We start from the raw sequence: 18,362 nt of genomic DNA, 5'->3' as shown, positions 1-18,362 counted from the left end.
ATCTGTACAAATCTCTTCTACATAGACTTCTATTGAGAATGGGGACAACCAACTGGGACCGGAAATAGGCAGAAATGCATTGGACCCAGGCAACAGCCCAGCTTTAATGATCTTAAATCCCTTTATTTGAGATTGTTTTGTAGTAATAGTACAACATAAACATTAAAGAAAATGTAGTTGTCGCTGTACAATACTTTAGAACAGTTGGCATGTTGCACACATGCTTAAAATAGCTCTTATTTGCGCCGCCCTCATTGAAAACAATGTAATTCCAACTCCAGCTTGTCTCAGTTCAGGCTGCATGAACATCGCTCGAGCGCTCGGTTTCTGCCGCCTCAATGTCGTAACTCTTCTATTAGATGGCTCTGGCTAGCCCCTCCTATGTCCAGCTTTTGGTGTGTGTGTAAACACAAACTTTGTCCTAACACAAACATTAAATGCCATTGACAATGAATGGACAGGATGTCCAGCTTTCGAGTGTTTGTGTAAACACAAACATTGCGTAACACAATCATTGAAGACAAGGCGCAAATTCTGATCGGCCAGAATGAGATGATGTATGATGTACGATGATAAGAGCGCCCCTCACTTCACACGGGTGTGATTTTAGTTCAATTCAAAGGGCTTTATTGGCATGAGAAAACATAGGTTTACATTGCCAAAGCAAAAAGTGGAACAATACAATCAAAACAAAATGTATGTACATTTGAAACTCAGAATCTTCAATGAATCAATTTCTATGTACAGATGTCTTGGTACAGTGGACAGACAGTATGTGTATCTGATGTCTTGGTACAGTGGACAGTATGTGTCTCTGATGTCTTGGTACAGTGGACAGTATGTGTCTCTGATGTCTTGGTACAGTGGACAGTATGTGTCTCTGATGTCTTGGTACAGTGGACAGACAGTATGTGTCTCTGATGTCTTGGTACAGTGGACAGACAGTATGTGTCTCTGATGTCTTGGTACAGTGGACAGACAGTATGTGTCTCTGATGTCTTGGTACAGTGGACAGACAGTATGTGTCTCTGATGTCTTGGTACAGTGGACAGACAGTATGTGTCTCTGATGTCTTGGTAAAGTGGACAGTATGTGTCTCTGATGTCTTGGTACAGTGGACAGTATGTGTCTCTGATGTCTTGGTACAGTGGACAGGATGTGTATCTGATGTCTTGGTACAGAGGGCAGACAGTATGTGTCTCTGATGTCTTGGTACAGCGGACAGTATGTGTCTCTGATGTATTGGTACAGTGGACAGTATGTGTCTCTGATGTCTTGGTACAATGGACAGACAGTATGTGTATCTGATGTCTAGGTACAATGGACAGATAGTATGTGTCTCTGATGTCTAGGTACAATGGACAGATAGTATGTGTCTCTGATGTCTAGGTACAATGGACAGATAGTATGTGTCTCTGATGTCTTGGTACAGTGGACAGACAGTATGTGTCTCTGATGTCTTGGTACAATGGACAGACAGTATGTGTCTCTGATGTCTTGGTACATGGACAGATAGTATGTGTCTCTGATGTCTTGGTACAGTGGACAGTATGTGCATGCGAGAGAGAGAGAGAGAGAGAGAGAGAGAGAGTACCACTCTTACTTGTGAGAGAGAGAGTGCTGTCTGCTATTTCCCCCACACGCTAACTCTGTCATTTCTCAACCTAAAGTGTTCACATAATCGTAGTGGAGTAAAAGTACAATATTTGGATCCGAGATGTAGCGCAGTAGAAGTAAAAGTACTGGAAATACTGAAGTAAAGTACAAATACCTCAAAAGTGACATAAGTAGCCGCCCTACAGTACCTAAGTACTGTACATGTACTTAGTTACTTTCCACCACTGCTGAAAACGAGGACAGGGAGCAGGGTGTGTGTGTGTGTGTGTGTGTGTGTGTGTGTGTGTGTGTGTGTGTGTGTGTGTGTGTGTGTGTGTGTGTGTGTGTGTGTGTGTGTCTCGTCCCCTCTACACCCTCTCGTGTCAATGAAAGTGGGCTCCCTGGAAACGACAGTTAAGCCTGAGTGCTGCCCAGCAACCAGAGAGAGAGAGAGAGAGAGAGAGAGAGAGAGAGAGAGAGAGAGAGAGAGAGAGAGAGAGAGAGAGAGAGAGAGAGAGAGAGAGAGAGAGAGAGAGAGAGAGAGAGAGAGGCCTTGTCACTGGTGATGTGTGTACTCCGCTGTGCTTTCGAGTGCCTCGCTAGAAACACACAGACGTGTTGCTGTGAGGCAGTCAAAGTCAGGAGAGGAGAGGAGAGGAGAGGAGAGGAGAGGTTACATCACCACCTGCTCAAAATCAACTACGACCTCTCTCTCTCTCTCTCTCTAGTCAGTGATGATGATGCTGACAGAGAGACTAATATGTCCTGTGGTCTGTCTCTGTCACAGTAACACCACAGACAGACAGACAGACAGACAGACAGACAGACAGACAGACAGACAGACAGACAGACAGACAGACAGACAGACAGACAGACAGACAGACAGACAGACAGACAGACAGACACTTCCTAACAATTTACCCACTGTACCAAGACATCAGAGACACATACTGTCTGTCTACTGTACCAAGACAGAGACACATACTGTCTGTCCACTGTACCAAGACATCAGAGACACATACTGTCCACTGTACTAAGACATCAGAGACGCATACTGTCCACTGTACCAAGACATCAGAGACACATACTGTCCACTGTACCAAGACATCAGAGACACATACTGTCTGTCCACTGTACCAAGACATCAGAGACACATACTGTCTGTCCACTGTACCAAGACATCAGAGACACATACTGTCCACTGTACCAAGACATCAGAGACACATACTGTCAACTGTACCAAGACATCAGAGACACATACTGTCAACTGTACCAAGACATCAGAGACACATACTGTCAACTGTACCAAGACATCAGAGACACATACCGTCCACTGTACCAAAAGATTTGGTGTGTTTTGACACAGATACAAACCACTGGCTGGACACACCTTCTGCACAACTTCTACCAGAAGGATGCAGTGGTCATTCAGCCTTTGCCTACAATGGAGAGCTGTACATATTTGGTGGCCACAAAAGTTACCAGAATTTCAATGATTTGTGGAAATTCAGCTCAGAGACCTCCTCCTGGAAGAAGGTTGAGCCCGGCGAAAAAGCCCAGGTTCAGGGTCTAACATGTGCTGCTGCATGGTGGGAGATCGTATTCTTATCTTAGGAGGATACAGACATAGGTACAGAGTTAGACGCGCACCCCAACTCGTTGTACAGAATGACTTGTATGTCTTAGACTTCAATCCTAGCCTCAAGACCTTATGTAAGCTAGCGGTTATTCAGTACGGTCTGGAGCAGTATGAACTCCCACACAACATCAGGTGGGAACTGGCAGCCATGACTGGCGACGGCAACAACCAACGACAATCAGGAAGGCGCCGTCGGAGACACCCGGAATCGGCTCGGAGATGCTGCCGTTAGAGGCCAAGTTGTTCTACCAAAGGCTCCATGGCTTCTATATAGGACTGATCAATAGAGGTGATCAATTCTATTTTTCTTTGTTTTTTTTGTTTTTTATCCCACGATTTTTGCAACCCATTTTTTCAACCAGTGTCAATTATCTAATGTAATCCTGGGCGCTACACTTCTTCTGCCAACCTGAGGAGGGCAAGCGGACTGACCATGTTTTTTGTGAGGGTACCTACCCTAGGGATACTGAAATTTACCCTGAGGGACATAGGGAGAACATGTGAGGGTACCTACCCTAGGGGACATAGGGAGAACATGTGAGGGTACCTACCCTAGGGGACATAGGGAGAACATGTGAGGGTACCTACCCTAGGGGACACGGGGAGAACATGTGAGGGTACCTACCCTAGGGGACACGGGGAGAACATGTGAGGGTACCTACCCTAGGGGACACGGGAAGAACATGTGAGGGTACTTACCCTAGGGGACACAGGGAGAACATGTGAGGGTACCTACCCTAGGGGACACGGGGAGAACATGTGAGGGTACCTACCCTAGGGGACACGGGGAGAACATGTGAGGGTACCTACCCTAGGGGACACGGGGAGAACATGTGAGGGTACCTACCCTAGGGGACACGGGGAGAACATGTGAGGGTACCTACCCTAGGGGACACGGGGAGAACATGTGAGGGTACCTACCCTAGGGGACACGGGGAGAACATGTGAGGGTACCTACCCTAGGGGACATGGGGAGAACATGTGAGGGTACCTACCCTAGGGGACACGGGGAGAATATGTGAGGGTACCTACCCTAGGGGACACGGGGAGAATATGTGAGGGTACCTACCCTAGGGGACACGGGGAGAACATGTGAGGGTACCTACCCTAGGGCACACGGGGAGAACATGTGAGGGTACCTACCCTATAGGGGACATAGGGAGAACATGTGAGGGTACCTACCCTAGGGGACACGGTGAGAACATGTGAGGGTACCTACCCTAGGGGACACGGGGAGAACATGTGAGGGTACCTACCCTATAGGGGACATAGGGAGAACATGTGAGGGTACCTACCCTAGGGGACACGGGGAGAACATGTGATGCTACCTACCCTAGGGGACATGTGAGGGTACCTACCCTAGGGGACATAGGGAGAACATGTGATGGTACCTACCCTAGGGGACAAGGGGAGAACATGTGAGGGTATCTACCCTAGGGGACATAGGGAGAACATGTGACGGTACCTACCCTAGGGGACATAGGGAGAACATGTGATGGTACCTACCCTAGGGGACAAGGGGTGCACATGTGAGGGTATACCTACCCTAAGGGACACGGAGAGAACATGTGATGGTACCTACCCTAGGGGACACGGGGAGAACATGCAAGGGTATCTACCCTAGGGGACATAGGGAGAACATGTGAGGGTACCTACCCTAGGGGACATAGGGAGAACATGTGAGGGTACCTACCCTAGGGGACAAGGGGTGAACATGTGAGGGTATACCTACCCTAAGGGACACGGGGAGAACATGTGAAGGTACCTACCCTAGGGGACAAGGGGAGAACATGTGAGGGTAACTACCCTAGGGGACACGGGGAGAACATGTGAGGGTACCTACCCTAGGGGACACGGGGAGAACATGTGAGGGTACCTACCCTTATATAGGGGACACGGGGAGAACATGTGAGGGTACCACCCTAGGGACACAGGGAGAACATGTGAGGGTACCTACCCTAGGGGACACGGGGAGAACATGTGAGGGTACCTACCCTAGACACGGGGAGAACATGTGAGGGTACCTACCCTAGCTTGTAGATCTGCTATTTTCAGCAAGTGTAAAATCAGCCACTACGACAGCATCAAGGCCCACCAAAATACGTTTTAGTCGACTAAATCAACTGTAGATTTAGTCGACTAATATCTTGTGATATTTAGACGACTAAAACTAGACTCAACACTGGTTTAGGATGACATGGAGAATATCCTTACCTGCTGAGGGGGTGAGAGAGCACCACTTTCTGTCTGCAGGGACGCTATATGGGGTGAGCGAGGTACAGTGGCTTCTGCAGAGAGAGAGAGAGAGAGAGAGAGACATTGAGATGCAATACAAAATAGAGAGGGAACGAGATACAGGTGGAGGAGAGTCGTGGGTTGCACCAAACTCAGCAGATCTAAAAGCTCACAAGGCATGGCAGCACGAGGCCTTGTGAGCTTGGAGATCTGCTGTTTTTTGGTGAAAGATGGCGGCACGCAAAACAACCTATAGGTCGTGTATACTTTTAACTGGCGAGAGGAAGCGCACGCACGCGCACACACGGGCACACATGCGTGCACACGGGCACGCACACACCCACTTTATAGCACATTGCCTCTGACATTAGTCTTCTACTGCTCACACACACACACACACACACACACACACACACACACACACACACACACACACACACACACACACACAAAGAAAGCCACACTATATGAATCCCTCCGGCACTGAACTGTGGGGGTGTGTGTGTGTGCGCGCGTGCACGTGCGGGGGGTAAGAGGGGTGCATGGCCATGCTGAATAATTGCTCTGTCCAGGCTCTCATTTGCAAGCAGAGCCGACTGCAGCACAGGATATGAAACAAAGAGAGAGAGAGAGAGAGAGAGAGAGAGAGAGAGAGAGAGAGAGAGAGACACAGAGAGAGAGAGAGAGAGAGAGAGAGAGAGAGAGATACAGAGAGAGACAGAGACAGAGACAGAGACAGAGAGAGAGACACAGAGAGAGACAGAGAGAGAGAGAGAGAGACAGAGAGAGACAGAGAGAGAGACACACAGAGAGACAGAGAGAGAGACAGAGGTGTTGAATGAGAGGTCCAGAAACCAAGCAGCACCACAACATCTCTCACAGAGCGGCGCTGTAGCCTCGCCTCGCTAAGTGCCATGTCATCGCTGTCACAGTGATGACATCGCAGTGTTACATATATCATCGCTGTCCAGGAAGGCTACCGTTAATACAGTCAGTCCGTCCGTCCGTCCGTCCGTCCGTCCCCCCCCCCCCGAGGTGGGGGAAGGAGGGAGGGGTGATACGGTACAGTGGGGACGGGGGGGAGGGGCCGGGGAGTGGTGGGAGATGAAAGCAAACAGCGAAACAGGGAAAAGATTGGGTGGAGGAGAGAAGGAGGAGGTAGTGATGGGTTGGGTTGGGGTTGGTGGGGGTGGGGTTGGGGTTGGGGTTGGGGTGGTGGGGGAAGGGTTGGGGTGATGGGGGAGGGTCTGGGAGGGTCTTATCGGCGCGGGCCATGAGGTTTAGGGCCTGACTAGAGGCTGGGGGACTAGAGTCTCGCGTGGCCTCTGTTGCCTCTCGCAATGTTCTGGGAGGTGTAGGCCTCCTCTGTAAATGACTGTGCATGAAATTCTGTCTTAATCTAGACTATAACCTTGTTCATGTACTATACTGCAAAAAGAATACAGAAAGATCGCAGTGGAATTACTGAGTGAATTAGTGAGTGAATGAAAGAATGAATTAAAACCATGTGATATCCTATTGGAATTTAACAGAACCCCATGCTGCTTAATCCCTATGAATTATTTTAATCCCAAATTAAAAAGGTTAGGCAGGTCAATCTCATTGGCGGATTCGTGCGGGTATTATGGGGGGAGGGGGAAGGGGGGGGAGGCTATTATAGGATACACTGTGATCCGTAAAGACGTTTTAGGACGGTTCAAGCCGTCGATGAGATACAGGCGATACCGTCAACACGGATCAAAGCCTTAAGGGAACGCAGATTATCACAGCCTCACTTTATCTGGACTGGAGCTGCAGTTCTTCTGGAGATCAGATTATGTTCTTGGCTGGCAAGGCAGCAGGATAAACAAGGCTGTCTGATATGCTTATCAAACACACACAGAGATGAAACTGTGACAAAACAACATATGTTTGTTTTTTTGAGGGGCAATATAGGCCCTCCCAGAGCCATCTAATAGAAGAGTTACGATATTGAGGGGGCAGAAACAGAGCGCTCGAGCGCTGTTCATGCAGCCTGGATGGAGAGGGACAAGCTGGAGTTTGAAATACATTGTTTTCAACGAGGGCGGTGGCGCAAATAAGAGACATTTTAGGCATGTGTGCAACATGCCAACTGTTTTAATGTATTGTACCGTGACAACTAAAGTCTCTTTAATGTTTTATGTTGTACTATTACTACAAAACAATCTAAAATAAAGGGATTTAAGATCATTAAAGCTGGGCTGTTGCCTGAGTCCAATGCATTTCTGCCAACTTCCGGTCCAGGACATGTCCCAGTTGGTTGTCCCCAATAGAAGTCTTTGGAGACGTCATTGGACTGGCCCCATGAAGTGAACGCAGTTTGCGTAACTCTGTCTATATCTAAGGCTCTGGGCCCTCCTATATCCAGCTTATAGTGTATGTTCACAAACATAAAATTCCCATTTGACAATGAATGGGGAATTTTACGTTCGTAGTTTCTGAGCAAATCGGCATAGATGTCTATTTTACGTCATGATGACGTACGATGATAAGAGCGCCCCTCACTTCACACGGGGGTGATTTTCTTTTCTTCTTTATACTTTAGCCATCGACTGGCGGTCACTTCTCTAAGCACTAAACACAGCACAAGGTATATAGCGTGAAGCCTTGACATGCTAGCCGAGTCAGGCTGGAAGCCGTGCAGGCAGGCTATTGATATGCACCACGCTGGCTCTCGAAGCACCTCAATGGAAAATGTCTTTGATAGCAAATTAAAGACATGGGACAAGCGTTTGTTGAGCTCCCAGCTGCCTGCCGTACTGTCGGGAAACAAAGGACTTCTTGGGCTCAAACCCATAAAAGCTCTCCTTTCCCATGGCTGGAAAACAAGCAACAGTCACCTCTCATGCTAACCCGCCCGGAGGGTCAGCTCACAGTTTACTTGGACAGAATAAGAGTGCAATGGAGTCCACTATGAGATTAAAAGGACAACTACTATCCACCCGATCCGTTATGGGTTATACTTCTAATATGAGAAAGTATAAAATAAAGCTTAAATCATGGTTAATGCATGTTCTGTCTCACTGTCGTCTGCATCCCTGCCAGAACATGGCAGCTAGGGTAGGTGATCCTCTTCAAGGAGTTTAGCTCGATAGGTGGTCATGCTGTATAATGCTGGAGAGCGTGGTGAAGCAAATTATACTAAATCCAGAGTAATCTAGTAAGAGAGTGGCGACACTAGCGTTGACTCCCATTGCAACAATGGAATGAGGAAGTGCTCATTCTATCTCAATGGGATAGTTCCAATGTTTGGAACTATAGCCCATATAGGCACGCCGCTTTGCGGCGAGATCAAAGTGTGTCGCCACTCTCTTACTATTCCACTCGGACTAAATCCTCCTACATGCTGCCTCGTCAGAGGAATAACAACCAATGACCACTGCTAGTGCTGTCTCGTCAGAGGAATAACAACCAATGACCACTGCTAGTGCTGCCTCGTCAGAGGAATAACAACCAATGACCACTGCTAGTGCTGCCTCGTCAGAGGAATAACAACCAATGACCACTGCTAGTGCTGCCTCGTCAGAGGAATAACAACCAATGACCACTGCTAGTGCTGCCTCGTCAGAGGAATAACAACCAATGACCACTGCTAGTGCTGCCTCGTCAGAGGAATAACAACCAATGACCACTGCTAGTGCTGCCTCGTCGGAGGAATAACAACCAATGATCACTGCTAGTGCTGCCTCGTCAGAGGAATAACAACCAATGACCACTGCTAGTGCTGCATCGTCAGAGGAATAACAACCAATGACCACTGCTAGTGCTGCCTCGTCAGAGGAATAACAACCAATGACCACTGCTAGTGCTGCCTCGTCAGAGGAATAACAACCAATGATCACTGCTAGTGCTGCCCTGTCAGAGGAATAACAACCAATGACCACTGCTAGTGCTGCCTCGTCAGAGGAATAACAACCAATGACCACTGCTAGTGCTGCCTCGTCAGAGGAATAACAACCAATGACCACTGCTAGTGCTGCCTCGTCAGAGGAATAACAACCAATGACCACTGATAGTGCTGCCTCGTCAGAGGAATAACAACCAATGATCACTACTAGTGCTGCCTCGTCAGAGGAATAACAACCAATGACCACTGCTAGTGCTGCCTCGTCAGAGGAATAACAACCAATGACCACTGATAGTGCTGCCTCGTCAGAGGAAAAACAACCAATGATCACTGATAGTGCTGCCTCGTCAGAGGAAAAACAACCAATGATCACTGATAGTGCTGCCTCGTCAGAGGAAAAACTAGAAATGCACTCTGTCGAGCTGCCAACTTGCACCTTGCTCACAAGTAGGCCATACATGGCCTACTTGTGTGCAAGCAGAGCACACAAGTACTGCTACTAACTAATGTCTATTACAACTGCTGTTCTAAATCCTTCAGACCCGTAATAGGCCTATCTCACAGCCCCCTTTCCACACCCCCTTCCGGTAGATAGTGGTGTCATTTAACATTAGCATTTACTTAGATTCTCTGGAGAATCTAAGTACATTTCCTAATGTAAAAATGTGACAGACCAATATTATTATGAAGCAAACAAGATGGTAAATCAACTCGAACAGATAGAACAAACCTTACCTTGAGAAAACAAAAGTTGTAGACTTCTTAAATTACCTGTTAACATGTAGTGTCTATGGAGTGACGTCACGCTATCACCACTAACGCGGAAAGGGGGTGTATTAAGGGGCGGGGAAATTCTGTGAGATAGGCCTATTGACCGTATACCAACCTTGAAACGTACCTTAGTTACGTCACCATCAACAGCCAATTAGGGACCACCGAGGACAGGTCTACATACCATACATACGCAGCCGACCACAGTACTTGCGCGCTCTGCTTGCGCAAAGTAACAACCAATGATCATCAGAGGGAGTAACGACCAATGATCAGTGAGTGATCTGTTCCGTTGTGTTCCACATATAGGAAGATCATCAATGCTTCTATTCATAGATTATTATTTATTTTCAAAACAGCATCATTTCATCTGATACAGACATGATTATAACTGAGCTTGACACTGTTCTCTCTAATCCAATACGTTCCACATTCCTCTAATATTTATTTATTTATTTATTGAGTGAGTAATGCACTGTATTTTTGTTCTATAGAAACAGAATTGAATTTGTATGTTCTCCCCGTGTCCCCTAGGGTAAAAAAAAATGCAGTAATCCTGGTCTCTAAACTGCCTCCCCCTGGCGCCTGATGAAGGGGAAAGGAACTGGTCGGAATAACATGTTCCTTCCACGCGCTACGTCTGGCAGGGAAAACTCCCCCGTCAGGTGAAAAGACGCAGTTTGGACTCCTCATGCATAGAAGGAAGCATGCGGTCAGTCCGCTGCCCCCCCCCCCCCCCCGCCCAGGATTACATTAGATAATTGACACTAGGTGAAAAAATGGGTTACAAAAGTGGGATAAAAAATTTAAAAATAAATAAAAATAAAAATAATTTAATCTGTAAGGGTCCTTTTGATTGGGTGCCTTGACTAACTTCAACTACCTGCATTCGCTGAGCCACAGGTCTAAATTAGCATGTTCTATATACATGCTGCCGTTTGATTGGATTGGGGTTTACACGTGTTCTCTATATGCTGCCGTTTGATTGGACGGGGTTTCAGGGCTGCAGCGTCAGAGGTTCAAAGGTCAGAGAGGCTAATAGGCCAGACAGACACAACAGCTATATATAGACACTGTAGTCTACTGTATGTGTGTGTGTACTAATCACCAGTGGTGAAAAAAGTACTCAATTGTTTTACTTTTGTTTAAGTAAAAATACCAATACTGCAATTTAGAACTACTTCATTACATACTAAATGTAAAAGTACTCATTGTGCAGAATGTGCCATTTCACAAGTTCAAAATGTGTACAAAATCTATTGAAAATAGCAGATCTACAAGCTCACAATGCGTCGCGTTGTTGTGTCTGGGGGTCCATGTCAAGGACCCCCAGAGTTATCTGTATTTGGCCGCGGACCCCCCATCTGAAAATATGTAGTTCCAGGGAGGGACCCCCGCCAGAAGCAAAGATACAAGTTAAAAACGTTCGCTCCGACAGATTATATATATTCAAAGATTTGCGACCAATTTCACGATTTTTCAAAAAAAGCAGATCTACAAGCTTGTAGATCTGCTATTTTTGAATAAGTATAACATAATGCTTAAAACACCAACGGACCACCAGTTTATTAAAAAAAAAAAATCCTTCTTGTTAGGCTATCTCTGACATTCTCTATTTTCATTACAGTAGAACATTGCACACTTATATGTATGATCCTTGAAGAATATTTTTATGCATTTGATGTATTTCCATGTGTTGTTCTTGCTTACTGTAAATCGCTCTGGATCGTCTGATAAATGCCTAAATTGTGATGTGTGCACGCACGCACGCACGCACGCACGCACGCACGCACGCACGCACGCACGCACGCACGCACGCACAGGAAGACAGGAAATGCCTTCAAGAAGAGGCCCATTTTACAGCAGAGATGGGGCGATCGGAGGACGGAAAGAGAATGAGAGACAAAGGAAGAGAGAGAGAGAGAGAGAGACAGAGAGAGAGTGAGAGACAAAGGAAAACAGGAGAAAGAGAGGGAGAGAGAGAGAGAGGGTGGGGAGGGCAGAGGAAGTAGAGAGGCATTATGTACATAAGGGCCTATAACAGAGGGAGACACTAAAAAGATGAGAGAAAAGCTGTGTGTGTGTGTGTGTGTGTGTGGGGCACTGTGTGTGTCCGTGCGTGCGCGGCACTGTGTGTCCGTGCACGTGTATGTGTGTGTGTGTGTGTGTGTGTGTGTGGGGCACTGTGTGTGTCCGTGCGTGCGCGGCACTGTGTGTCCGTGCGTGCGTGCGTGCGTGCGTGCGTGCGTGCGTGCGTGCGTGCGTGCGTGCGTGCGTGCGTGCGTGCGTGTCTGTGCAGATGTCTGTGTGAGGATGGGGGTGATGGTAAGACTGAAGTGGGATTCAGGACAGCAAAACAATACAATGACAAGTGATTATTGCCGTTTTCAGACTTCATTCAAGATATCCTAGTCAGATAACTGTACTCCATTGGCAGATCATTTAGGTTTTTATTTGCATTTATTTTTTTCACTAGTTTCCTGATCATATGATTTGTTTCAGGGAAATAATGAAATAAGAAAAGCAGTCTTAAGGTAACTTTATTTTAAAGATAAGTGTCCTTAAAGTGATAATTCCTAAAAGCAGCAGAATGCTCTGCCAGTGCAGAAATACATTTAGAATAGACGCCTTGAAAGAAGTAAAGTCTAAAAGTGTGAATACATGTTGTTATAATGTTATAATGACTCGTAATTTTGTTGTAGTGTGCACTTTTATGGACTTACATAAATCTGGGTTTGTCTGTCTGAGGGTGTGTGTGTGTGTGTGTGTGTGTGTGTGTGTGTGTGTGTGTGTGTGTGTGTGTGTGTGTGTGTGTGTGGGTGTGTGTGGGTGTGGGTGTGGGTGTGTGTCTGTCTGTGGGTGTGTGCCTGCCTGGGACTGTGTGTGCACGTATTGTAACTGTCTAGCAGGACTCGCTAACGTGCGTGCGTGCGTGCGTGAGTACTTGCGTGCGTGCGTGCTTGCGTGCGTGCGTGCACAACGTGTTTGTGTGTAGGCTCCAGCTCGCGTGTGCCTGGTCTTAGTGTGATCACAGGGTCCAGCCTTAGGCCTTTGAAGTTGTCGCCACACACTGGGCTGAACTCAAACCGCACCGCGCTCCATCCCACATCACTCACTCACCGCCAGAGCCATACAGAGTTACGACAACTCCGTTCACTTCATGGGGCTTCAGTCCAATGGAGGCTCTCCTACATATATCGAAGAGTGACAATGTCCTGGACTCCATAGTTGACAGAAATGCACCGGACTCGGGCAACATCCCAGCTTTAATGATCTTAAATCCCCTTTGTTTAAGATAGTTTTTTAGTAATAGTACAACATAAACAGTGTGCAACTGTGCAATACTTTATTAAACAGTTATGTTGCTGATATGTGCGCCGCCCTCGTTGAAAACAACAGCATTTCAAACTCCAGCTTGTCCCTCCAGGCTGCATGAACAGCACTCAAGCGCTCAGTTTTCTGCCCCCTCAATGTCACAACTGTCTCAGCTATATATGGCTCTTCTCACCGTCACGTAAAAATGACAGCATGCTTTCCTCGCCGCCAGGAAACACTGGCTCCACTATTTTCTACTCTACTCTATCTGGATCTATTCTCTACTCCAGTGCGGTCCGGGGACCCCCAGGGATCCTTGAGGGAGTTCCAGGGAGTCCCCAGCTAAATGATAGTTTGGAACCAAATTGACCCTTATGGGTCTGTAACTCTGGGAGTGTACAAATGGAACCCTAACGGGTCCATTTGGTTCCATTTGTACACTCTCAGAGTTAAATTAACATTGATTTTACAATATAATTGGGGTCTCAGAGATGGAAATGTCATTAAAGATGAAAACATGATCATCAGGTAAAACATGATCATCAGGTATCATTATAATATAAGGAGGAAGAAGTTTTTTCCAAAAAGTGTACAGTATTTGTGTACAGTATGAACTGGTGGACACGCCCACCAGTTCATTAAGTATGCCTGGTTTGCCTGGTGAGTGGTGATGGGTGGTGATCCACCTGAACTGAAGCCACACCCACAGCTGTAGTTGTATGATAATAAAGGGGGAGGGGTTAGGGGAGCTGATAGTGTGATGTCACTATATTACTGTTTATTTCATTGCCGCGTTTGACTGTCAAGGGTTCAGCCTCCAGGAAGAAACCCTAAATACAAAGTTAATACACCATTGCACATGCATGAAAACGACTCCAGGGTGTCTAATGAAGGACTGTCACCTCATAGACACATGAAAAACTGGAAAAACTCCATCTTTAAATGGGGGCCCGTAGCCTAATGCATAATTATCAAACTGGGGGTCCTTGAATTGAGAATCACTGCTATAGCCGTAAAAATCTTCTCTTATATGGGGGTCCTTGGCATATATTTTCTAATGGGGGTCTGCAGCCTAATGGATCTATTCTCTCTACTATACTCTACTGCCTCCACTATTTATTTTGTTTTTCACTTCTGTTATTATGAGTGTTCTCCAGTACTGTAGTACCACCTAGTATGGATGTTTGTCTGCAGCCCTAAAGTCACAAATGCTGCAACAACTGAACATTTGTTCAAAGATTGTTGGACAACAACTTCAGAAACTTTATACATCCACGTATGATAACAGCATCCTAAGGTTAGCAAGGAATATCACCTCTAATACTAAGCATGTGTTAATATAGGTTGCTACCTTCAGGAAGGAGATATGGTGTACCAGCATACAATAAGGTCAGACTAAAGAGGTCCTTTGTCCACCAGTCGACCTTGAAGCTTAAATCAGGAGTCGTAGTAGCCACAGGATAATCTAAGCGGTGGATATTGCTCTTGTCTTCATGTCTTTATGTATGTAAATTGTCTTGTTCTTTGTGTTATGTCAAATGTGTGTATATGTGTTCTGCACACTTGGCTGCTTTGTCGCAAGACACATTTCAGTGTGAACTGACAATAAAGTACTATATCATATCATATCATATCATTTTCGGCGTAACAAAAGAGGGTTACAGCAGGGTGTTAAAATGTTCTGCCATTCACTCGTTTTTATTTTATTTTATTTCACACGCCTGTGTATTTCTTCAAGCAGCGTGTAGTTTGTCCTGTGGGATCACCACAAGGCCGTGTTGACAGCCCGACGCAGGCGCGTAAACGGCGGTAATTTAATTTGTAGCAGGGATGCCCTCCTCGCTCGCTAAGCCTTCCGTGTCCGAGGAGCTCCTCCAGGCCGCCACGGTTCCCACGGGCCATCTGTTCCCAATAATCCCCCGCACGGGGGAGCCGCGTCCTGGGTATACCTGCGGTCAGAATTATCCCCCGCACGGGGGAGCCACGTGTTGGGTATGCGACCAGACTGCGAACAGACACCACCAGGGCCTATAAACTCTCTCTCTCTCAAGACCTCCAGGAGAGTTGAGCACAGCTTCTAACCCGTTTAGACCTGAGAACTGATTCTATACAAACAGTTTTCTGTCAGTCAGTGGTGCTCAACCTTTTTCATGTCAAGGACCCTCAGAATTATCTGTATTTGGCCACAGGACCCCCATCTGAAGAAATGTTGTTCCAGGGACCCCCCAGAAGCAACGAGTTGAGTTAAAAAACTTTCACTATATATACTCAAAGATTTGTGCCACATTTTCACGATTTTTCAAAAATAGCAGACCTACAAGCTTGTAGATCTGCTATTTGTCAATAGCTAAATAATAACAATCTTTAAACACCAAAAGGGGTTCCCGTCCAGAATGGGATAAATACCGCAATCTGCTCGATGAGAGCCGACATGCCTGACTGTGTCCATCCAGGGAAGCTGAATGGAACGCTCCACACGTCCCAAACTCTTCTCCCTTACTTCTGGCTCCAAAAACTATGGAATGAATTAACTCCCCATTGCAATCAGAACTGCATGCAGACTCACTCCCAATCTTCCACCGTAGTCTGAAAACCCACCTCTTCAGACTCCATCTTAGCCCGTACACTGCCCCTAGCCTCGACGACCTTACAGGGACAGGCGTATGCGAAGGCTCAACTTATGTAGCATTTTATGTAGACATAGCACTAGTATATAGTGTATACGCATAGTTTCATTATATAGATATTCCACTGTTAGACGGATGATAGGTTCTTAACTTCTTATAGCTTACATATGATTCTTGATTTTCTATTTTGTATGTATTTGATGTATTACCATGTGTTGATCTGCTTACTGTAAGTCGCTCTGGATAAAAAGTGTCTGATAAATGCCTAAATCTATTGGATTGAAGAAGTAGGTAGGGGGGAGTGGCTTGGCTTATTGTCGGTATCAGCCGAGAACGCGGGAGTCTATCCATGTTACAATGAGAGGAGAAAGAGGAGAGGAGAGGAGAGGAGAGGAGAGGAGAGGAGAGGAGAGGAGAGGAGAGGAGAGGAGAGGAGAGGAGAGGAGGAGAGGACGTGTCGCTGTGACTGACTGATTGCAGAGGAGCGGAAGTTTCTGGAAGTCATCAGAAGGGGGGAGGGGGGAGGGTGGGAGTACGGGCCAGCTGTGAAAAGCTTCTACGCTGTAAAAAAAAAAAGAAAAACAAAACAGACGCACTGTTCATTTTACTCAGAGTCTATAAGGAATTGACCCGTAAGGCACACTCCGTATTTGTACTGGTCTCTCACACTGAGGGCACCAGTACAAATACAACTCACAGAGACATGCGGGCACGCATGTGTGTCAGTCACACACACACACGCACGCACACACGCACACGCACATGCACAAAGTGAATTATCCGGTATATGCACACAAACAAATGCTATCCTTAACAAGTCCGACATACAAGCAGGCGAATTAGGTTGTTATTTCTCCAAAAATAAAGGAAAGCAGGTCTGCAACGAAACCATCACACATCACAGACCTGCAGTACGTCTGTGTCTCTGTATGTGAACATTAAGAGACATACAAATATACACTATAAAAAAACAGGAAATCATGTAAGGAGGTAAAAAGGGAAAGGAAACATATACGGTGAGGGGGAAAGGGGGTTGGGGGGGGGGGGGGGGTTCAGATTTACGGGGGCCAGTTTCGAATTGCAGGTGTCCGTATAGGTGGACTTTGAGAGCGGTTTTGAAGGAGTCAAGGGATTCGCATGTCTTAATGACTGTTGGTAGGGCGTTCCACATTTTTGGTGGCATAGGAGCGAAATTAATTTAGTCCCTTGTTTGTGCCTCTGTGTGAACCCCAGGCATGCAGCGACATCACGTCATCCAGAGTAAAACACCTCCAAACGTCCAAAGTCTTACTCCATGAGCTGCATGGAGTCCACAGCTGTGAGGTCGCGCGGGACAGCGCTGACATGGGGAAACGACCACCAACGGGACAGCGCCTTAAGAGTATATATCTTAATAGAGAGCACCGGATTTTCTCCTCCCATCCACTTGCATTAAGTTGCTCAAAAGCGAATGAGGCGATTTCACTAGGTAGGAACAGAGTGCATTCTGGGATGGATTATTAACATGAACGCGCTGGCCGTTGACAATCATTGCGCCGTTTGCGCGCGTTCACGACACGTATTCGTTCACGTATCATGGGCAGAATAACATGAACGTGCGCAATGATAGTCAACGGACCAGCACTGGCTCGAGCTGCAATGACAAATTCGGCCACTATGTCCATTTCGCCTCAGGGTTTCCTCCGGGTGCCGTCTCTATTAATATATACTCTTAAGGACAGCGCTGACATGGGGAACCGACCGCCAACGGACAGAACTAACCAAACCTCCAGAAAACATGCAGTCCAGACCAGGACAGAACTTTTGTTTTGTTACTGTCCCAGGAATGAGTCACGGTCCCAGCAGGGCTTGGGAACAGAACGGGAATGATGTTGATCTTTGGCTGAGCTACAGAGGGGGAAGTCTGCAAGCAGTTCTCTCACGACACACACACACACACACACACACACACACACACACACACACACACACACACACACACACACACACACACACACACACACACACACACACACACACACACACACACACACACACACACACACACACACACACACACACACACACACACAGTTAGGCAGTAAAAGTCTGATGATGTCATCAGTCGACACGCACAACAACATAGCAAGCCAAAAACAGCACAACACGTCACACTGCCAGCTGTGTGTGTGTGTAAATGGTAAATGGTGCATTTATATAGCGCCTTTATCCAAGGCACTTAACATAGATGTGCATTACATTCACCCATTCACACACACATTCATACACCGATTGCGGCGGAAGCCATGCAAGGTACCAACCAGCACATCGG

General features: G+C 46.7%; 1 protein-coding gene across 4 annotated transcripts in view; it reads right to left on the bottom strand.

Annotated features, from left to right (window-relative positions):
- LOC306917399 (uncharacterized protein) overlaps positions 1-18,362 on the bottom strand; it is an 86,172-nt gene that overhangs the window by 44,644 nt on the left and 23,166 nt on the right. For all 4 annotated transcript variants that reach the window (XM_079495619.1, XM_079495621.1, XM_079495622.1 and 1 more), the window contains exon 2: positions 5,450-5,523. The gene's annotated coding sequence lies outside the window, so the exon portion shown is untranslated. The remainder of the gene's footprint in view (positions 1-5,449; positions 5,524-18,362) is intronic.

The sequence above is a fragment of the Electrona antarctica genome, assembly GCF_951216825.1.
Source record: "Electrona antarctica genome assembly, chromosome: 24".
In the NCBI taxonomy this organism is placed as follows: Eukaryota; Metazoa; Chordata; class Actinopteri; order Myctophiformes; family Myctophidae; genus Electrona; species Electrona antarctica.
This window is presented reverse-complemented; position numbering and strand designations above follow the sequence as displayed.